This window comes from Triturus cristatus, chromosome 11 (genome assembly GCF_964204655.1).
Source record: "Triturus cristatus chromosome 11, aTriCri1.1, whole genome shotgun sequence".
Taxonomy (NCBI): Eukaryota; Metazoa; Chordata; class Amphibia; order Caudata; family Salamandridae; genus Triturus; species Triturus cristatus.
In genome coordinates, this window is record NC_140594.1 from 1,021,250,841 (window position 1) to 1,021,275,004 (window position 24,164).

Here is a 24,164-nt window from a genome sequence, read left to right on the forward strand (position 1 = left end):
GGGCGATAATTTCCCGCATCAGATCTATCCCCTTTTTTGTGCACTGGCAGAATCTCAGCCCCTTTCCAGGAGTTTGGGATCCTAGTCCCTCTAGCTATAGCATTTGCTAAGATTAATATGTACGGGACCCAGTGTGTTTGATCGTATTTGAAGAGGTCCGCAGGGATGCAGTCCATGCCGGGGGCTTTGCCATTCTGCACTTGTTTAAGAGCAGAAATAGCTTCAGTTTCAGTGAAAACAATGTGATCAAGTGAGGGCACCTCAGACTGCACACTGGCATCTTCCCTAATAGTAGTAAGGGAGATCCGTTCCGTGTGGCTGAACTGTGCCTCATAGTGCTTGACCCATTGCTCTGCAGGGACGTGGTTTACTGGAGTATGTAATTCCCCCGCCCCTCCCCATTTCACAACCTCCCAAAATTTTTGTTGGTTAGATGAGGTACTTGCCTGGTATAAATCTAACCAACGCTGATCATCCCATTTGATTTTTGCCTCTTTTAATGCTTTCTTATAATTCACCCTGGCTATTCTTATATCCGGACATGATTTGGATTTAATAGCCCTTAACAGAGAGCTGTGGGCAATACTACAGGTCTTATCATACCATTTCAACCTAGATTGTACTGGGACATTAATTCCTCCTTTTACGGGTTTAATAAAAAAAGACTTAATTTTACTGAAAAGAGACTCATGAATTGTCCCGATTTGGTCAAGTGGGGTTCCAGCCTCAAGTATGGGTACCATCTGTTTTGTAGCCGCTAGGACCTCCATGGCAATCCCGCTAATAATAGCAGTATTGTCTTGGAGCCCAGCCCATCTTACCCTTCTGCAATCGTTTGTGAGACCAGCGTCTGCTGTATCAATATTTGTTGCAGAATTCATGCGGAGACCCTCATCCACTGATAATTTTATTACCAGGGGGTTATGATCACTCTCGGATCTAGTGACTATTTCCATGTCCACCAATATTTTCCAAAACTCTATCTTTAACAAAAAATAATCAATGCGGCTCGAGTTTAGGGAGTTATCAAATGTAACTTTTCCCATCTGGTCTGATTTGGTCCTTCCATTCGCTGCACGCAAATCCCATTCAAGGCAAAGACCCAACCACTGCATAACTGCCTCCGTGACTTTTTTAATTGGAGGAATAGACAAAGGGGGAATATTCCAAATCTGATCAATTTCCCCATATCCCCCGCTATCAAGATTAGGAAACGGTTCGAAACAACAGTTGAAATCACCTGCCACCATGACACATTTGTCACTACTAATGTTATTCAGTAGGGAGTCAAGTTCAGCTACCACTCCCGCAGGCTTCCCACCTGGTAACCCTCTAGCATATATGTTGAACAAACAAAGGTCCTGGTTATTTTTACCGGTTAATTTCAACGCTAGGATGTCATTACTCAGAGTAGGGAGTTCCGTGATAGTAATGGCTAAGGATTGTCTAATCCAAATAACTAGACCTCCTGAAGGGCGACCCTTCGGTCCTTTACTAGCTGGTTTGTAGTAATTAAGGTAGCCAACCCGATAAATAGCGTCGGTTGACCAACTTTCCTGCAGGATAATAACATCATGTAAATCCACAAAGGAGCCCCAATCAGCCTCTGACGCTTTCCCCCTTAAGCCCGCTATATTCCAAGACAAGACTGCGAGGGTGTAAGTTGTTCTCTCTGCCATCTTGGCGGTTGGGTTGGCGACAGCCTTAGTGATCGTCTGTCTATGGGTACCTGACAAGAATGTTTCCCTTATTTCCACCCTCTGTGAATTTGCGCTAGACACAGGGACAGTCTCTACCCCAGGGACACTCACATTATTTAAAGAGCAAGTTACTACAGCCCTAGAACGCCCAGTAATCGATTGTTCTACATCATGTCAATCCACACCTTCCAGGCCGGAAAGGGGAGCAAACCGGTTCGCAAGGTGGGGATAAAACATTGGATAGAGCGGAGTGTCAAAATGGAATCTCCCTCTAGGCCTGTCCCTTCTTGAGTGATGAAACGGGGTGTGGGATCTATTTGCATATAAAGCTGGATAAAAATAATGCAATAGTAAAGTTTGTACATCCCCAACTCTACCGAATCTTGGTTCCCTGCAAATGTATTCGGCAACCCAAGGCTCTCTAAAGCTAACCACCACACAATCCCCCTCAAGATCTTTCTTACCAAAACCTATCCAATCCACCCTCCTTACATTAAGTATTTCAGGATTTAGGTTAGGAGGGAGTGGCCGGTTTTTATTAAGCCAGAATGTAACCTTATTGTAAAGATCCTCGTCTGTTTCCCTCTTACCATCTACTAGCGGAGCCACGCCAGTTAAAACAATTGTATAAGGCACTGACTCCGGTGGGAGGTTCACACACTGTTTCTTTGGGATGGGTTTGGCGATGGGCTGATGACTAATATTTTTGCCCCTAACGGAAGTTGAGTTTTTCTGAACCTGCTGGTTTTTTAAAGGCTTTGGCCTTGCAGGGTTCTCTGTAGAAACTGCTTTCTTAGGAGCAGGTACAGTTTTTTGCGGGGCCTTGGGTATAGAGGGTCCCACTTGTGAACTATTACCCCCCGCTTTATTGTTCATCATAATGGTGGGCTTCGGAATGGTCGGGACAGAAGGGGTCGGACCAGCAATTACTAAGCTGGCGAGGATTCTGTCAGAGGTCGCTATATTATCCTTCACTAGCAGATCTAAGGAATCCATTTTTGTATTTAATAACCTTGTCCTTTCAAAAAGAGGTAAAAGTAGAGATTTGAATAGCAGCTCAATTTTTGCCAAAAATATCTCTTCTGTAATGCTAATCATAGTCTCACCTCCCCCTTGCTGGGCAGTAGTGTTAGTATTGGGTAGCTGTGGGGGGGATGGTGAGGCATTTCCCAACCCCTCAGCTTGTTCCTCCATGTCCGGTAAGTCTACCCTCTTGCGTTTCCCAGGGTTATGTGTGGGTGTTTGTTGTGGATGGGAAAGGGAATCCATTAGTTCAGTACTAATATTGAGATTTGGTGAGTCTGAAAGACCAGAATTATCCCTGGACTGATCTAGGCAAGTGGTCCCGCTATTTGGTAGGTTAACGTGCGCAGTATTAAAAGCATTTTCCTGGTTAGAATCCACTATCTCCACAGTATGAATCTCAGGAGCAGTTACCAACATTATTTCTACATTACTGTCCGAGTTCAACGTGAAAAGTGGGACAGGGGAGACAGCCTCATTGATTTTACCTAGTGAAGACCGCTTGCCAGTAATAATATCAAGCGAGAGGCGTTTTTCAACCAGGGCGATCTCCTTCTCTAATATAGCAGTAGACCGTTTAAAAAACTGATCAATTGTACCAGTAAAAGTACCATTAGAGGTTGAGACCTGAACTTGCCTCTCCTTACCAGACCTTAAGGGCATTTTTGTTATTCTTATTAAGATACAGCGGGCGGGGATATCACCAACCTCAATACTCAATCAGCGATGCCACTCAGGCCACAGTATTTATCCTTCCAAATATGGGGACTTTAACGTCACTTTAGACACAAACAGTAACAATAATAATTATACCAGTTAATAAGGTTCAAAATTACGTAATTAGGAAGAAAATGTTAATAATAGGGCCCAGCCCGGCCTCCTCCGGCCCCGGACGGCCACAGACGGTCCCGCCCTTGTCCCGGGCTTCTCCCGGCGTGCTCCCGCGCGCTCCCGCGCAGCGGCAGATGCAGACTCCTTTGTGGATGTTGCAGAGGTGGGAGGATTGTTGGGGGCGGGGCGATGAGGGAGAGCAGCCCAGGTGGAGCGGGCGGGGGATGACCAGAGACTCCTGGGAGATGGAGTCCTATCCCTTGTGCTCGCAGCCCTCAGCCCCAGGTACGCCCCAGTCAGCTGCTCCCAGGTGTTGGAAAGTGCCTCGCAGCGAAGCGGGACCCGCGCAGCGGGTACCGCGAGGCGTGGAATAAAAAACCGGCAAATGTCCTCTGGAATGCAGGGTCAGCACAAACAAACAGCAATAAGGTCCCACGTAGCAATAAGCACACCTCGCTTAAATCCGTGCTCAGATCTGTTGGGGGCGGGGCGATGAGGGAGAGCGGCCCAGGTGGAGCGGGCGGGGGATGACCAGAGACTCCTGGGAGATGGAGTCCTATCCCTTGTGCTCGCAGCCCTCAGCCCCAGGTACGCCCCAGTCAGCTGCTCCCAGGTGTTGGAAAGTGCCTCGCAGCGAAGCGGGACCCGCGCAGCGGGTACCGCGAGGCGTGGAATAAAAAACCGGCAAATGTCCTCTGGAATGCAGGGTCAGCACAAACAAACAGCAATAAGGTCCCACGTAGCAATAAGCACACCTCGCTTAAATCCGTGCTCAGATCTGTTGGGGGCGGGGCGATGAGGGAGAGCGGCCCAGGTGGAGCGGGCGGGGGATGACCAGAGACTCCTGGGAGATGGAGTCCTATCCCTTGTGCTCGCAGCCCTCAGCCCCAGGTACGCCCCAGTCAGCTGCTCCCAGGTGTTGGAAAGTGCCTCGCAGCGAAGCGGGACCCGCGCAGCGGGTACCGCGAGGCGTGGAATAAAAAACCGGCAAATGTCCTCTGGAATGCAGGGTCAGCACAAACAAACAGCAATAAGGTTTGATTATCATAAACCTTTGTGGCATATTTAAATTACTTATAGGTCCCTTGTAGAGTGGTATGCCATATACAGAGTGTTAGAAATTGGATTGCATGGTGACTGGGAAACGAGCCCTAGTCAAGCAACAGTCACAGTCCTAGTCAGGGAAAGAAGCAGGCAAACCCTAAATTGATCTGTGCTCAGCCTCTGGTATCTAGGCAAGGAGCAGTCAGGCATAACTTAGAGGCAATGTGTAAAGTATTTGTGCAACACCTCAACCATAAAACTGTGAGAACAGAAAAAAAGTTCTGCACCAGGTTAGAAAAAGAGAGCTTAATTCAATAAATAAAACAGGACCAAAATGACAAAAATCCAATCAGTAGAACTTGAGATATACATTTTTAAACCATAAACTGTAAAATAGTGCTTAGAAAAAATAATTGCTTACATGAGATATCTGGTCACGCGGGACAGGGACAAAGTAAAAAATTCAGGTCAACCACGATGGAGCCTTGATCCTGGCTGTGTCGTCATCGTAGATGTGGAGTGTGGCCAAAGTGATGCATAAGTGTCTATCCACGCAGTGGTGGAGATGCGTTGGTCCTGATCTGTGCAGCAGCTATAATGCATCGGCTCCACTGAGTGAAGAACTGCAATGTGGAGATTCAGCATCATTGTCGAGGCCTCTGTTGACGGTGATGCAGAGACCTTGTGCAGTGGTGGTTCCAAAGGTGATGCATCAGGGCCAATACATGCAGCAGATACGATATACCTATTCTGGTCCACGCAACAGGAACAATGCGCTGGTTGTGATCTATGCAAAAGGCATTATGCGCCGGTTATGATCCATACAACGGGGCGATGCACCTGTTCTGACCCACGCAACAGCGATACAGGATGCATAGGTTTTGCTGAAGCAAACACCTTAGGCCCACTTCCAAGGGTCCAGTCACTTGGCAGGGCAGACTCACAGTGGCAGAGTCCAGGGGCAGGTAGGTTGGAAGTCTTTTATGTCCCTGAGACGTCAGATCAGGAGCCCAGCCAGCTGGTCCTTGTATTCTCTCTGGGTTCAGGGGATGCAGGTCCATTTCTTCTCACCCAGGCAGAGGATCAGCAGGCAGCAGGACAGCACAACAAGGCAGAAGTCCAGCAAGTCAGAAATCCAGCAGAGCGGCAGTCCTTTAGCAGCACAGCAGTCCTTCTTCCTGGCAGAGTCTTCTCAGATCCAGAAGTGTACTGAAGTGGTGGTGTCTGAGGTCCACTTTCAAGTGGGGGCGACTTCAAAGAGATGCCTTTGAAGTGCACAGAGGTCCTCTCTTCCTGTCCTGGCACCAGACTCACTGCTGGACAGTATGCAGTCCTTTGTGTGGGGAGAGGACACAACCTATTCAGGTACAAGTAGGCTGGCTCCAGCTCCTCCCTCCCATCCTCCCAAGAAAGTTCATAAAGTCACAATGAAGCTTCCATTGTATGTGGCTTACTAGGGGAATACACAAAGCTCGGCTATCACCCACTCCAAACATCTGATCAGAGACAGACAGCAGGTACAAAATGACTAAAGTAAGAAAGATTTGGCATTTTCAGTATTGCTATTTAAAATCCTACTTCACTATAAGTTTGGATTTTAATTTGTGATTCCTGAGTCACCAAACTTGAAAAGTATATCTCTTTCCAATTGGGAATCACACTTATAGTGTAATGATAGACTGCCTTCAATGGTAAAGTCAGATTTGTCATTACAATTTTGAAAATATCACTTTTTGACAGTCACACAATAAAGGATTAAGGGACTAAAGGGCACATTTGGATAGCGGGTGGATCGCCACCACCTGTATGGCAGTGGCGATCCGCCCGCTAAAAACCACTGCCCGCTTCCAAATTCCCCCCGCCACGGAAAGACCGTCCGCCGGTTTTCCGACTTTAGCCAATCCGCCCGATTGCCTACTGGGCGGAAAAGCAGTTTATATGGTGGCAGTGTCTGGTAGACACCGCCATCCATATTACTATGCAGGCGGGGACCTGCCGTTGCCGCCACGGAAAGGCAGGCGGTTCTTCCCATTGGGGGCCCGTAGGGATTCTGGGGGGTGCACCCTGCAGTTCCATGCACAACATGGCAGGCACTGCGCGGTGCCTGCCATGTTGTGCATGGAAGTGCACGACATGCCTTGTTTGCATTGTGGCGGGCGGTTCTGAGAACACCGCCCGCCGCAATGTTAGGAATGCAGGATGCACCCGCCAGTGTGGGGGGCGCATCCTAATGTCTGCAACGGGACCCCCGCACCGGTGGCAGGCGGTTCCATTCTCCAACAGGATGGCGGGCGGACATCCTAGTGACCCTCTAAGTGTGCCTGAATGGGCCAACTTCACACAAAGGAACTAACCACCCTACATTGTCACTGGATACAGGGCAGTGGAAGCAGAAAATTCCGGCTCTTCAAAGAATCTTTCTAAAAGCTGCTTGCACCTCCCAGTGGCAGGGCACCTGGGTATTAAAAAAGGTCCCAAGACACCAACGCTTCCTTCAGTACACTTCTGGACCTGTGGATACTCTGCTAGGAAGAAGGACTGCTATGCTACTGGAAGGACTGTTACTCTGCTGGACTGCTGCTCGGGGAGACTGCAGCCTTCTGGATTGCTTCCCTGTTGCCCTGCTGCTCTACTGCCTTCTACCTGGTTACAAGGACTGGATCTTCATCTTTCCCAAGAGCACCAGAGTGACTTCCAAGGGCTATTTTGTTGCCTCCTGCTCAGAGCTACAGGGACACCGAAGACTTTCTGTATCTTGAATCCACACCTAGACCTGGCTTGAGTAAGTCCTGACCCTCCAAGTGGTGCCCCTCTAGTCCTGGACCCTTGGAAGTGGTGCCAACAGTGCCCAGAAATCAAAAATCCAAAACTGAGGACTTAAACAATTTTTGGCTCTAAAGTGCTCTGAGAACCAAGAAGAAAACCAGGACCAGCTTGCTCACCTATCTGCCCGAAGTGCATCGCCGGTCGGATTGACTGTGTGGCTTCTCCCTCTACGTTCTTCTTCACAGCATCAAATCCTTTTCAGCGGTCCTAAGCCAAAGGGATTTTCAGCCTCATGGAACTGTCTTCAGCAACAACCTTCTGCCTTGTCCCGGTGGAAATTTTCCATTTCCATTTCAGAGACTAAGTCCAACTGTAGAAATCTTCGCAGCTGATTTGAGCCAAGGCTATCCAACAACAACGCTATCTCAAAGGGCCCCGCCTGCATCATTGCCCTGCCAGACTTTACGTTCTCCGAACATTTTCTCAGAATTATTCCTAAGTACGAAGTTAAGGGCTGACAGGGCCCAACCCACTTCTTGCATCCGAACCGCACTCCATTGTGATTGTATATATTTTTCAACTTTGACCCAGTCATGCACAGCTAGATGCCAGTGTTTGGCGCTTTGATCTTTTAGGCACTAGGTTTGCCTAAAAACTTTTAAAATGCATAACTCTGGTTCTACTAATTTGATTTCTGTTCAAATATTTGGTGTCAAATAATTTATTATATATGATACTCTATCTTTATTTATCTAAAATTTTGGGAATTTTTCTTGTGTTGTGTTTTCACTTTATTACTGTTTTTCTGCTGCATAAATACTTTACCCTTTACCTTTAACTTAGGCTGACTGCTTATTGTGCCAAGCTACCCTTGGTTAATCACAGGTTAATTTTGTGACTTTTAGTGGCTTACACTGCAAGGGACTGTGGCTATTTCTTGACTAGGGCTCACACCCCAGTCAACCAACAACTGCATTTCTCACATACATTATAAGGTGTTATAATGTATCCCAGTGCTTTTCTATGGGAGACCCAGCATGGTCACAGAGCAAAATTTTGACTTTGGAGATTTTTCACTGCCAGGACATTAAAAACTTAAGAACACATGTCCAACGTTTTAAATACCATGCACCTATGGGCATTTAGGGCATACATTAGGGATGACTTACCAGTATTAAACAAGCATTGGTAATGCAGATAGGTCTCGCCTTTAAAAGGAAAGTGACGACTTACTGGCTATGCCAATGTTTCTGCATTGCCACTCTTTGCATATATATTTTTTAATTTACTGTTCTGCAATGGCCTTTGTAAATTAAATATTTATATATTTTTTTTAAAGTGCATAACTGCTGCCAGTTTGAATTATAAGCAATGATGGTAAACATGCAGATTCAAATAATGAAGTAATAGACAAAGGGTTGTTCATCTTATTTGTTATGCCCGTTGCTCTAATCACTTGACTCTGTTTCCTTCTGATATTAAGTGGGGCCTGGCACCGGCAAAAGTTGACGCATGGATGGGCTCTCTTAATATTAGATGCATCCATGCCTTACCTTGATACCCTTTGAGGTAGACCTTTTCATTTGACTCTCGCTGTGTGAACTATTGTGCCGAGAATAAAGTAGAGCGGTACAAAAGGGGGTGGTGATGGACGGAGCATCAGAACCAATCAAACACTCACACCCAGTCAACAGATCTGGGTTTGATCCATCACCGTTCTTTAGCCCACTCTGCCACCCCAGTTCAGACATGGCCATATGCAAATCAGTCTGACCCTGTGCCTCATGGGAACAGTCCAGCCCGAACTGCCAAGCCATGCCTTCCCTGGACCGGAAACAAGCTTCCTAGGACCGGTTTCTGGCATTTCAGCCGTCTTCAGCCAGGCTTGCTTGAATCCAGTGGCAAAGTGAGCAAGGGACTCACGTCTGAGCATACCCTGCCAACTTATGGCGAACAAAGCGGTACAAAAGGGGGTGGTGATGGACGGAGCATCAGAACCAATCAAACACTCACACCCAGTCAACAGATCTGGGTTTGATCCATCACCGTTCTTTAGCCCACTCTGCCACCCCAGTTCAGACATGGCCATATGCAAATCAGTCTGACCCTGTGCCTCATGGGAACAGTCCAGCCCGAACTGCCAAGCCATGCCTTCCCTGGACCGGAAACAAGCTTCCTAGGACCGGTTTCTGGCATTTCAGCCGTCTTCAGCCAGGCTTGCTTGAATCCAGTGGCAAAGTGAGCAAGGGACTCACGTCTGAGCATACCCTGCCAACTTATGGCGAACAAAGCGGTACAAAAGGGGGTGGTGATGGACGGAGCATCAGAACCAATCAAACACTCACACCCAGTCAACAGATCTGGGTTTGATCCATCACCGTTCTTTAGCCCACTCTGCCACCCCAGTTCAGACATGGCCATGTGCAAATCAGTCTGACCCTGTGCCTCATGGGAACAGTCCAGCCCGAACTGCCAAGCCATGCCTTCCCTGGACCGGAAACAAGCTTCCTAGGACCGGTTTCTGGCATTTCAGCCGTCTTCAGCCAGGCTTGCTTGAATCCAGTGGCAAAGTGAGCAAGGGACTCACGTCTGAGCATACCCTGCCAACTTATGGCGAACAAAGCGGTACAAAAGGGGGTGCCACTCTTTGCATATATATTTTTTAATTTACTGTTCTGCAATGGCCTTTGTAAATTAAATATTTATATATTTTTTTTAAAGTGCATAACTGCTGCCAGTTTGAATTATAAGCAATGATGGTAAACATGCAGATTCAAATAATGAAGTAATAGACAAAGGGTTGTTCATCTTATTTGTTATGCCCGTTGCTCTAATCACTTGACTCTGTTTCCTTCTGATATTAAGTGGGGCCTGGCACCGGCAAAAGTTGACGCATGGATGGGCTCTCTTAATATTAGATGCATCCATGCCTTACCTTGATACCCTTTGAGGTAGACCTTTTCATTTGACTCTCGCTGTGTGAACTATTGTGCCGAGAATAAAGTAGAGGAATGAATTCTCTCCATTCAGAATCACCCCCAGAACTGCAGAGTTGAAGAAACAAGCATTGGCATAGCCAATAGGTCTCGCCTTTGGGACCTTCTAAGTGTTTAGCCATGCAACAGTTAGTGTTGTTGCACCAAGGAATTTGTGCTGCATAACTAAATACTTATAAAGTCCCAAAAGCGAGGTTAAATAATTGGCTGGATACAGACAACCATTGTTCAGCTCGCCTGGTCTTCTGTGATTTTCTTGATATCGTAGTACGAGCATTAGTGAAGGTTTCGGGTTCTTCTGGATTTAGAACGTTGGAGAAGCATAATTGCATAATTGCGAACGTGATAGTACATGACAGTGTCGTGCGGCTAAGACACTTAGGAGTAATACATTAATATGGTGTTCACAGCATATATATTACTAGAGGAAGGGCAACTCAGGATTATGGCCACTGATTAGGTATGGCAGATTAAGGTATCCACAATGAGCCTAAAGTACAGATTGTTACACTCCATGATGGCGCCAGTGGTTTCTTGCAAATATAGGCAGGTTCAGTAGACAGTAGTCCATTGTTTACTTCACTGAACATGTTTTAGTATGTTTTCAAGCAGCCAAATGTGATGCAGCGCTCGCAACGAAATTCGTTTTATTTATTTATATGTTTACTTATTGATAATGTCTGACAGGGGTTGGGGGAGAATGGGCGGGGGGTGCTTGAAAAAAAATAATAATAACCACTCAATGTGGGTTGGTCTTCTTCACCTATGAATAGCAGCCTCCTTCCATATTCATCTTTTGGGACACTTACAGGGACTAATTCTAACATTCCCTAATCCTGGCAGCACTTGTGTCCTCACAGTGATTAATGCAGTTGTCACTAGTGTTGCTTGCAGTTTCTCAGCTCTCTTTTGTGTTGCTTACAGTTTCTCAGCTCTTTTTTGTGTTGCTTACAGTTTCTCAGCTCTCTTTTGTGTTGCTTGCAGTTTCTCAGCTCTCTTTTGTGTTGCTTACAGTTTCTCAGCTCTCTTCGTTAGACTTTGGAGTGTGCTACATTGCCCTGTTTTGTTTTCTAGTAGACTGTATTATTTTAATAAGCTTAGGGTTCAACTCCCCTTCGAGTATATTTTTGTCATCATACTTCGGTTGCACTTCAGGATTTAATTTTGTGTGCACTTGACAAAAGGGCATCGTTCCACTTTCAGGTGTAAAGGCGTCTGCTTTATTCTCACCACTTTGGACATTTCCCTCAAATATCATGTTGGACTGTTCCTTTATTATTCTAATGTATTTGCTTAGGGTTGTCTCTTTCGTAAACCCATAAAAGCCCTTTCTAACGTCATCTGGCGTGTTGCAAACATTCAAACCTGATTTCACAGTAATTTAAATACGAAAGGGTGGGATTACTTTGTCTGATGCATAGTTTACACAGGTCACCTGCTAGGAATAAGAATTCTTTTTTTAAAAAGTTTTGTGTAAGATATAATTTTTATTGAGAATGAACATTTATTTCATAAACGTAACCAAATCACACACACAAGTGCTGGAGTTATTGAAACTATTTTTCATACTAGAGTAGAAGAAGTTACAATTTGTGCATTTGGGCATTTTTAGAGTGCTCGGCGCTTTAAAAGTTTTGTTTAGTCTCTGAATACTGCAGTGGGTTTCCTGGTGGCATTCCACCGTGCAGGATTACTGCGGAATTTTGAGGACTTGGGTTTCTGCACATGATTTCAGCTGGCATTGCTCTTTTTCGTGCCATTTTTCATGCACATTTCGCCCGTAACCTCAATTCGGGTGCTAAAATGAGTTACCTGTTGATAGTGACTTTTGCACGACCATTCATATGGTATAAATGCATATGCAGCACATAGGGGCATATCAGCAAGCTGGCGATAAAAAATTATCGCCGCTTTAGCGTCCGTTTTCGGACGAAAAGCGGCGATAATTTTATTGCTTAATCAGCAAGGTCACGCTAACGCGTGATTCCTTGCTTTAGCTCCCATTCCCATAACACACACCTTTGCATCTCTAATGAGATGCAAAGTGGGCGTTCCGCCCCAAAATAACTGGAGAAATGTCGCTAATCGACATTTCTCCAATTATCAAGGGAATCGCTAAAAGGCATGGCGATAACCACAGTTAACGCTACTTTCCTTACGCCTGCTTTCACCCTGACTTAGCCATTATATCCAATGGAAGGTGGATATAATGGCTAAGAATGCCCTGCCTTATCACCAAGCTAACGCCGAAATGTGTGAGATTATCACTGGATTTCCAGCGATGATCTCACTTTTGTCTGTTAGCGCGAGGAACTTTATCGCTTTTGAGATAAGCGTTGCTGATAGCACGCTATCTCAGCGATAAAATTCCACGATAGCCGGCGATAATTACCCTAGCGTTAAGTGCGCTTAGCGATAATTATCGCTGGCCCTTGCTGATATGCCCCAGAGATGCATGCGGATATTGTACATTTGTCTTTTGTGAACGCCATGCATGCCTACAATGTGACATTTGCCAACCATGAACCAAATGTACGCCTGTAAAATCTTGAGAATTCAGAGCCTTTTTTGTAATATTTCCACAGGGTAAATAATAAACCTTGCTGGTTCAAGTAGTGATCATGAGATGCATAAGATACTGATGGGTCTAATGCTCAGGCAAACACACTGAAATCTCACTGCTAATTATAAGTTATTTGTAAGGATCATAATGATGGTGGTGTAATAATAATAATAATTATTTATTTTTATGTAGAGCTTCATTCATACTAGAGTTTTGCCATCTGGAAGCGCGGTAAATAACATAACAGGTGTTCCCATTGTGCTTTGCAACGGTACGCAGATAAATGAACTAAGGACAACTTTAAAACAGAAAAAGCATATTTTATTTTGATCATATTTAACGGTCTAGCTGTTTTAACAAAACATCATAATTATATTACCAAGGTATGATTAACATGTAATGAGTCTGAAATGTTCTGCTGAGAAGCTGTGTTTATTTTTTTACACTGGATGATGTAGGCCTCAGTTTCAAAATGGTTGCTGCTGTCCTTCGCCATCTGTCCTTTGCACACAGTTATATTTCTGTCCCTCCCACATCCTGAATCCAGTGTATACTCATGAGAACTTAACCTTGATTTGTAACAATATTTGTACTAATTATTCAAGTGTTTCAGGAGCACTGGGATAGGAACTGCATGGGATGAATTTGTGGGATAGTGCTTACAAATGTGATTTTAAACAGTATAGTTCTTTCTGTAACATGATTAGATGAGATTTCCAGACCTTTAAACATCCACACAAACTGTATGTCTCTTATTGTATTTCACCTCATAGAGCGGGTTTTGGGTTCAATGTTCAATGACACTGCCACACAGAGGGGCAGATTTATGTTGCACTTGCGCCACTTTTGCGCCGCCGTAGCGTCACTTTTGTGACGCAGCAGCGGCGCAAATCCTGTGCCATGGTGCGGGGTATTTACAACGTGACGCATCTGGGAGATGCGTCACGTTGTAAAGCCCTGCGCCACATGTAGGCGTTCTAGGGCAGGTGGGGGCGTTCCAGCGCAGGAACGCCTCCTAAAAGTGGCTGAGTGAAATCTACAAGATTTCACTCAGTCACTTTTCGGCCCATGCTGCGTCAAAACCCTGCGCCGGCTTGAAGCAGGCGTAAGGATTGACGCAGCATTGTACAGATAGGGCCCCCCAGAACATTGCTGGAGCTGCGTTGCGCTTGCGACGCAACTCCAGCAATGCGCCACTTTTACGGCACAGATGCGTCACGCATCTGTGCTGTTTTTGCCCCATGGTGCGCCGCATTATAAATGCGGCGCATCCATGGTGACGCAGCTGTGGCGCATAATAATTGGCGCATCCCTGCTGATATGCAGGGATGCGCCAGTTAACATAAATCTGCCCCAGAGGGTTTTGGGTTCACTGTTCAATGACACTGCCACACAGAGGGTTTTGGGTTCACTGTTCAATGACACTGCCACACAGAGGGTTTTGGGTTCACTGTTCAATGACACTGCCACACAGAGGGTTTTGGGTTCACTGTTCAATGACACTGCCACACAGAGGGTTTTGGGTTCACTGTTCAATGACACTGCCGGTCTGACCTCTGATTTAAAACTCTGATTCATTTCCTTAGAACTGGATTATGCTGGGTTCTGTTTACTCGTGTGCTGCATTTCTTCTGAGCTACCTGCTATTTCATTGAATTAAATGTATAACAGATGATAATAACAGTTGCTTTTTACCTTTTGTAATGGTTTAAGTCTTTAATAAACCTTCATGATTTTACATGTCCGTTCTTATTGTGAAGCCTAATGTGCTTTTATTGAATTATGATTTTTTTTTATGTTGAACTGGTTTGAATGGCCAGATGCAGTGAGGAGCACCAAAATCTTAAGGGATAATCCCCCCCACCCCCCCGGAGCCTTCACCCATCCCCGGTCAACCATAGCACTTTAGATTGAAGACTAGGAAAAACGCTGCATCAGTAATATGACTAAGAATTCTTCGTAACCTAAAACTATGCTCCGAGGATATACTGCAGTCACATTTACACGTATGGTTTTGCTTTGTTTGAACTCGTTCTTTCCACACAGGTACGTGATAGCTGCTTGTTCATCTGCAGTAAGTTAAGGACATTAATGACTCGACCGTGGAAGCGTAACCCTGAAGCAGCAAAGACACGTGTAAGTGGTTTGCCTTTGAAGGGTGGAGATTTGTCTAAAAAATATTCCACTCGGACAGGAGCTCATCTCCAAAATCTAGATTAAACCTGTGAGACCTTCAAGGCTGAAATAGAAGCTTTCCGTAACATGGGGGCCGCCATGTTCCCAAAACAAAAACAATGATGACATTCATTGCAAGGTTTTTGCTTAGCAAGAAAAATTCCCAAAACTGCGCCCGTGCTTGGTAACATGCTCAAGAGGTGATATTCAGAAGATGGGGTTATGAAATAAGTTCCTATGGAAACCCTTACAGTTTAACCGTATAGCTTCCGGTGCACGAGGCGCTGCACTCATAACACAGATTTTCCCATTGATAAAAAACAGTGGGGCATATCAGCAACAAACAGCGATAATTACCGCTAAGCGCACTTAGCGCTAGGATAATTATCACCGTCTAGCGTGGATTTTTATCGCTGAGATAGCGTGCTATTAGCAACGCTTATCTCAAAAGCGATAAAAATCCTCACGCTAACTGCCTAACGTGAGATTATTGCAGGAAACCCAGCGATAATCTCACGCAATGTGGCGTTAGCTTGATGATAGGGCTCCACAAACTTAGCCATGATATCCACCTTCCATAGGATATCATGGCTAAGTCAGTCCTGAAGCAGGCGTAAGGAAAGTAGAGCTAACAGGGGTTATCGCTACTTTTCTTGCCGCTATGCTTCATAGCGTGGGGCTTGATGATAGGAGAAATGTCGCTTAGCGACATTTCTCCTGTCATGTCAGGTCAGGAACGCCCACTTTGCATCTCATTAGAGATGCAAAGCTGGGCGTTAGGAATTCCCACGCTAACACAAGTTTTCACGCGTTAGCGTGAGCTTGCTAATTAGGTGATATAATTATCGCCGCTTTTCAGCCGAAAACGGCCGCAAAAGCGGCGATAATTCTATCGCCTCGCCTTGCTGATATGCCCCAGTCACGGAAGAGAGTGTTTGCATCTGACTCCTGTGGGAATAGAGTATCAGAACAGGTGCGTGGGAACCGTTTCCACAATATCTATAAAACAAGCACAAGCATGCTCGCCTCGCGCGGCAGCAGGGGGGGTAGAGAGGAGGGGGCCTGCGCGATTCACTTGCAGAAGCAATGGAACGCGTGCATGTTTTCGGCTGAAAAGCCAAAGCGATCGCTAAAGGTCTTTTTGCCTATGCAACCCATGCGCGCTGTGTAGGCGAGACCTAAAAAGAAGGCTTATTCCAAAAGGTGTATTTTCCCAGGTCGAATTTGCATTTTTAAAATTGCACGCCCAGACTGCAGTGGCAGACCTAAAGACACGACAGGTGCTGCAGTCCAATAATGACATTTAATTCACAGCCCCTGTGTACATGTAGTACGATATACTAGTGACTTATGCATAAGGTAAATATGCTAATCAGGGCATAGCATATTCTACGTGTTTTCTGGGGTCAAAGCACATACAGTGGGTGCCGGATGACAGAGCCCTAGTGGTAAGTAAAACGTACACCAGCAGCAGCATCAGTCCAAAAATTAGGGGTGAACATGCAAAAATGTGACCTTCTCTTACAAGTAAGTACACCACCATAGCTATTATAAATAAAATTACAACATTTGGTGGTACCTGAGTGCACCATTAAGTGCCATTTTTCCTATTCTTGTGCTGCCATGTCTGCTAAGTAGTCCCATACAATGCGTAAATAAGTTTAGCAGTTTTACCTTTTTAACCAATAGCATGTTCCATTTTGTGAATGGTATCACTTTTAACATTGTGATTATGCCACGTCAGTGGTAGCTTACAGTGTCACATTACATGTCACTATTTGCCAGTTCTCTGCAACTCTTTTAAAATTTGTGCTCAAGATCAAGGAATTAGGGTCTAAATTCCTTACATTCCATGTAAGAAACTGCTTAACCCTATTTCAACTAGCCATTTGTTCCCAGAGCTGTATTTTACAGGTGCAAGAACACTGCCTAATTTTCCAGGTTGGAAGATATGGCCAGTTAAAAAACATGCAGATTTGGCTGCAAGTGCATCCCGGCCTCAGCCCTCACTTCCAGTCTAACCCCTCTTATAGTTACGCGTCAGCCTCCCACGCTCTGACCCACTGCCTGTTCCAAGACCTCCATAGGTCTTCTACTCCTATTTACCCCTTGCTCAGAGCATGTGTTGAATAGGAGCAGATTTCCCCCAGAACTGTCAATCAACATGCATATTTGGACCCTGTAACTATTGGGAGCGTAGCATTCCCTGTTTCTTGGACAAAAAATGTAGAATACTTGGGTTAGGTGTAAGGATGTTGGCAGGAAACATTCATTCTGGCCATGTAATATATTCACATCTAAATACGACTCCTTCATAATCAAGGCCATATTAGTAAACTTTGGTAATGAGCCCAAAGGGACTTGAAGAAGTGCTTGTAGAAACACTGCCCATGATGTTGAAGCCTACTGTCATAGCTTTCTAAACTTGCTTCACTCAGTGTTGGGTTTTAAAAACAGCAAATATTTTCTAATGGCACACATCCCATTGATTCTGATTAAATGCTGCCTTCACAAGCGTTGTTTCAAGATATGCAAGTGGGGTGAGATATCAGTTTGTGACGGACTGAAATGGGGTTGGCGGCAAAGAGGCTTGGATTGTTAAACTATGGCTGCCCTTTTGAGAGACAAGCAGGCGCTGCCACCACCTATCGAAAGTGGTAGGTCAGCCACAGGTAGGCAGGAGGGTTGGAGAGGGGGGAGAAACTAATATAAAGAAAACAAAAGACTTACCTGCCGCTCTTCTCCTGCTGACACTGGAGGCCACATTCCTGCTACTCTCGTCGGGCCGGAAGTGGATAGGCCCTCAAGGCACAGGCTCCCAACCCAATACAGACTCTGCCCTCATAACATGTTATGAGAGGAGCGCCAGGATGTGTCTGAGCGACCTCATCTGCTGCTCAAACAGTGCATAGGAGCCTGTGGCATTTCTTCAACCCAGTTGTGCAGCACAGCTGGGCTTGAGAAACATAAGTGCGCATGTCTGTTTGGCCAGTCAAACCGACAGCACACTTATAAGTGCCCACTACTCTTCCTCCCGGCCATGCACTGCCCAATTCTCATTGTGCGACTCAGACAGCATAGAAAAATGATAATGACATAATTTATTATCTGCTAGCGCTGGACTGTGGGGCGATGCTGCTCTGCCATTACGGAGGAGCCACCCCTGTAGACAAGAGAGGTTTTATTGGGTCAAATGTTCAATAAGTGTTTAGTGGTAATAACCAACATGTTTAGTCTCTGGATGGCACTACCCTGTGTACACAAATATATGCAGCATGGTGTTTCAAAGTGTGTTAGCCATGTGGGTATCATGCTTCTGCTGCTGAATTTGTGTCCCAAATCAAGTATACCCTTTGATGTACCTTATTGTATTATCCTGTGCGTGGAAGGAATATTCATTGTGAGAGACTGAGCTGGTTGAAGTATTTTCAAGGGGTGGGTAAAACTAGAGTAATTATCTCTAGCGTAATTACTCAGAAGTACTGCAAAATTACTTGCCTACTTCCTCATGCTCAGTATGCTCAGGAAGGTTTTTAGATGGCTCCCAACATACAGCAGGCGAACTGATACACAGGCTTTCACCAGCAGACTCAACTACTACTACTTCCTCTATGTAGGAATAAGTGCCCAACTTATGAGGAAACTCCAGACAGTCCTGAACACAGCGGCCAGTCTCATCCTTGACCTCCCCAGATGGACGCACAGAACCCCTCTCCTCAGGAAACTCCACTGGCTACCAGTCATGAAGAGATGCCTGTACAAGCTACTCACCCACGCAAGCAAGGCATTACACAATGAAGGACCTGCTTACCTCAATCAACATGTGACCTTTCACCTGTCCACCAGGAAACTCAGATCAAGATCGCTTGCCCTAGGTGCCACCCATCGCACCTGCCAGACCAACTAGAATCATAGCAGGCAATATTTTCTCAATGCGGGAGGTCATGTCACATGAGTAGAAAATGTACTCGAGTGGCAGCAAAGAAGCAGTACTCTCTATTGCACCGTGTGGTGCTGTTCGCACAGATTTTGCAGGATGGAGCAAGGTTCCAGGGCCAAAAATCATCACGAGGTACCAAGTTACGTTCACTGTTGGAACTCCACACAATCTCGCGAAGTGTTTATGAACTCTGTGGAATTCTGCAGAGTGACACTGCACGAGTTCTACCCACACATAGATAACAGCCTTAGTAGTTCCTCATTTCTTACTAAAACTTCAGGATCCAACTCTGAACGGGCTGGATTTTCTCAACCCTGGTAGGTACCGATACTCCGGGCTTCAGTAATTCCGGGGTAAGGAGATTTTGGACCTTTTTCTGGAACACTTGTGTAATAAAGGTCTAACCTGTTTAATGAATGACACCAGTCTTTGCACTCAGGTATTATTGGTCTCTGTAGCCAAATGTGTTTTACTCTTAATGTTAATACCTAGCTTAATGAAAGTCAATGGATGGTTTAAATGTTTACATGGTTTGCACTGCAGACAGAAACTCAGTTGCTGACAAGTGGTTTTTATGTCCCTCATCAACAATGCACACTGGACGTATTTTAGGTCTTCAAGCTGCCTTGTGAACCACACACACAAAGGGGCAGATCTATGTTGGAGTTGCGCCACTTTTACGCGCCGTTGCGTCACTTTTGTGACACAGCGGCGGCGTAAACCCTGCGCCACGTTGCACCCTATTTACATCGAGACGCATCTATGGAGATGCGTCACGGTGTAAAGCCCTGCGCCACATGAAACCTGCGTCAGGTTTCATGTGGGCGTTTCCACGCAGGGGGGGGCGTTCCGTCGCAGGAACGCCCCTGAAAAGTGACTCAGTGAAATCTATAAGATTTCACTGAGTCACTTTCCCAACGCTGATGCGTCAAAACCCTGCGCCTGCTTGAAGCAGGCGTAAGGCTTGATGCACCATGTTAGGTATGGGGTAGGTTGGAACAGTGCTGAAGTTGCGTCGCGCTTGCGACACAACTTCAGCACTGCGCCAACCTTACGCCGGCAGATACGTCACGCATCTGCTAGTCCTTGCGCCACGATGCACCGCATTGTAAATGCGGCGCATCTGCGGTGGCACAAAGGCAAACTTGCGTGACGCATCTTGCCTGGCGCATCCATGCTGATTTGCAGGGATGCGCCAGGGAACATAAATCTGCCCCAAAGTTTGTGGGTTTGCATTAAAAATCACTGAATTTTAACGTTTATATATTTACAACACTAACATTTTAGAGGCAAAAACAGATTCCTTCGTAGATACTATCTCGCGCTCCTGCTATTAATTGCACAGTTGTGCTGTGCAAGTTTACTTTTTATCCAGTTCAGTAAACCAGGACAAAAAAGAATGAGTGCTCTATACATCAAGCGCTTATGCCGTGTACACCAAATGGAAAATAAACTTTGATAAATCAGAGTCTAATTGTGAAATATGAGAGAACTGCTTACTTGACAGCGTTGTGCAAGTAAGCTCATCATCATATAATATTATTCTAGCTAAGTGAATCAATACACATTAAAAGAGCAAATTGGAATATGAGTTGATATGGAAAATGGATTTAAGATGGAACGTTTTATCAGATTTCCTTACGCTAATGGCTATTCAATTGATGTTCCCATGCACAGCAAATACATTTAGCCCAAAGGAATGTTCTTCATTTGCAACTGGGCTATAACCAACTTGCAATTCTGCAATTTGAGTCCTTGCAAGCAAATTGATCTAGAGAATTTCCTAGCAGACGTTTCAATGTAGAACAATCCCATTGGTGCTTCTTAACTAAATACATTTCTAAAATTGTAGGTGTGCACCAGTTTAGGGTGCTGTGAATGAAATAAGTGTTGTGAGAATCACTTGGCCAAAATCTGTCTATTTTAGTAGTTTATTTTTTAAGGCCTTTCGTTTATGCATTTAGATATTGAGATTATTTTTCAGTCTAGGAATAAAGGTAGCTGGGTTTCTCTATCTACATTCTAGTGACTTTGAAAATATTTTGGATTAGCTGAAGTTTAAAGTAAACAGAAAGTATTGTTCTGCACACAGCACAAAAAGCATCATTCAACCCAATTAAGTTAGAGTGAGTGTTGAAAAATAGTTGAACAAACTCAAAGCACATGTTTGCAACAACCATGAATGAATTCTTTAAGTGGTAGTAAACGGGCTCTCAAAGCTTCCATTTGTTTTGGCAGACACAAATGTCCATTAACAGGCATGGTTCTTCACATATTCTTTTCACATGATGGAACTAAAGGGAACCACTTATGTTTTGATCTGTTTTTCCCATCTGGAGAGGGTTCGATAGGTAATTTCTATTTGTTACACTATTTTGTTTATACATTGGCAAACTGTCTTTTAAATAGTGATAATGATTAATAAAGGTATAATCCCCCAAACCTTTTGCTTTTCACCCTCCATTTTAGCTTGAATTTGTTTTTGTTTGCCTTAGGACTCTTCACATTTACCACTGCTAAGCAGTGCTTATGGGCTTGTGTCCAATCCTCTAAAAATGGTAACACTGGCTTACACCGACTTGCCATGTTTATTCCTCCAAGTCAGTCACACAATAGAGGGATTATGTGTGCTTGAATGGTGCATCTGCTGGCAGGATGGTGGGAGTCGAGCTGGACACAGCCCCACTTGCAACTGAAAAAGCTGTACCCTACCTTCACACAAATGGCATGTCACCACTGCATTGTCCCTGCAGTCAGCTTGGAGCCAGGGCAGTGGAGTCAGGAAATTCCAAGCACTTCAAAGAGAAACATCTAGAAACGTCTCTTATTTTGAAGAAGGCACGAGGTATAAAAAGGGCCCTCAAACCCACTCTTCCATTCATTATCTTGACCTGACGATAGACTTTCAGAGGAACGCCTGCTGCTGTGGCCTGCAGTCTACTCTACAAGACTGCTTGGCTGCGCCTGGAAGGAACGCTTAGCTGCCTGGAACCTATGCCGTGAACCCTCAGAGGACTACCCTGCTGCATGAGACCTGCTTCTTAACCTGAACCCAGGACTACCAGAGTGATTCCTGGGGCTAGTCTGTTGCTCCCCCGTTCAGAGCCATAGGGACATGACAGACTCCCACCATCTTGAACCCACACCTGAACACAGCCTAACTGAGTCCTAACCTCCCCAATTAGTGCCCCTTTAGTCCTGGGCCCTTGGTTGTGATGCAAAATGTGCTCAGATAACCAAGATCTAAAACATGATAGCCAAGATGAGACCCAAGCCAACCTGCTCATATATGCATCACCAATCAGCCTCACTTTCCCGGTGGCTCCCACTATGCTATTCTATGTAGCAGTCAATCCAGTTAAGTGATCCTTCACCAAAGGGGTATCCGGCCTCATAAAATTCTCTTTAGCTACAGCCTCCAGCCTCGACCCGCTAGATATTTTTGACTTAAAAAAAAAAGACCAAGTCTGAATGCGTAAATTGTCAACTCAGCTTTGTCCACTGGATCCCCAACAAGGATACTGGTCTCCGGTGACAAGATGTCCACAGTTAGGAGTTTGATCTTTTAGGCGCTAGATTTCATTAAAAGCTTTAAAAATTCATACCTCCAGCTCTACGGATTTTTGTCTTTTTGGTGTCAAACTATTTATTAAAATTAGCTCTGTTTTTCTAAATTGGTGTGGGATTTGTCTTGTGTTATATTTTCACTTTATCACTGTTTGAGTGCTGCATAAATGCTGTACACATTGCTTCTAAGTGAAGCCTGACTGCTTTTGTGCCAATTTACCAGAGGGTTAAACATATGTTAATTTAGGACTTTTTGTGGTACATCTTGACTTGGATTGTGGCTGTTGTTTTAATAGGGCTCACCCCACCCCCCACTTCAACCAAATATCCAATTTCTCACATTGGTGTTCAGCAGTGTGGATCAGGCCTTTGGTTGTGCAATGTGCAGTACCACACAGTAAGTTGTGTTACACAGAGATCCTATATAAATAATTTGACACCAGAGTTGACTTTTTAAATTCTTTCTAGTTTTATAATGGTGGCTCTTTACTTTTACTAAATTTAAGTGCCCAACCTTCCTTTTTGCACCACGGAGATAGGTCAGATCATCTTTAACACTCTCAGCAGGGCTGAGCCGCTGAAGCTCTGCAAGGAGAAGTTTTTGAAGGCAGGAAAGATGGCTACCAAACCGGAATTATAGGTAGCCCTCAGATCCTTGGCACAAGTTTAGAGATGGCAGACCACCCCAGAAGAGGATGATGAGGAGGGGGAGTCCTCTCAGAGAATGATGAGGAGATTGAAGAGTCAGTTCTGGGCGCTGAGCTCCAAGGAAAGCCCAAATCAACCACTGCTGATGCCCAAGATGAGCAGGGAGCAGAGTGTCTGCCCAGGGCCTGTCCTCGGAGGAGCAGGAGGACAAGAAGGTGAAGATGAAGCTTAAACTCAGCTGGCAAAGATGAAGCAGGAAGCAGAGGAAAGGAGGGCTGAGGCAGAAAGAGTATTGACTAAGCCTGGGCAAAGCACTACGCTACGCTCGCGTAGTTTGCGAAGTTCGCGCTACTTTGCACTACGCAAACTGCACGTAGCACAGTGCAAACATGCGTAGCATAGTGTTACGTAGTGCTGCGGTCATTTTTTGCTTGCTCGCGGTCCTCAACGTCAAGTTGGCGACCGCGAGCAAGCAAAATGACATCCCGGCGAGACTTTTTCCTTGTTCGCGATCAGCAACATCAAGTTGGCGATCGCGAGCATGGAAAATAAACCTCCCGGCGAGATTCCCAATTCGAGGAGGTCAGGTTTCTCATTGCGAGTGGTCGCGTATGCTCGCGACCGCTCGCAATGAGAAACTACCAGTTTGCGTTGAGAAAGCTGCCGCTCGAGTAAAAATCTACTCGAGCAGCAGAAAACTACAGCTTGCACTGTGCAAGATGCCATTTTCAATGATTGCACATTGCCGGTTGCTTGTCCGCACTGTGCAATCATTGAAAACGACATCTGGCACAGTGCAAACAAGGTACTACGCAGTTCGCGAAGTGCTACGCGTAGCTCGCGACGTGCGAACTGCACTTTGCGTAGCTTCGCGAAGTGCTACTTCGCGAACTACGCCCAGGGTTACCAGA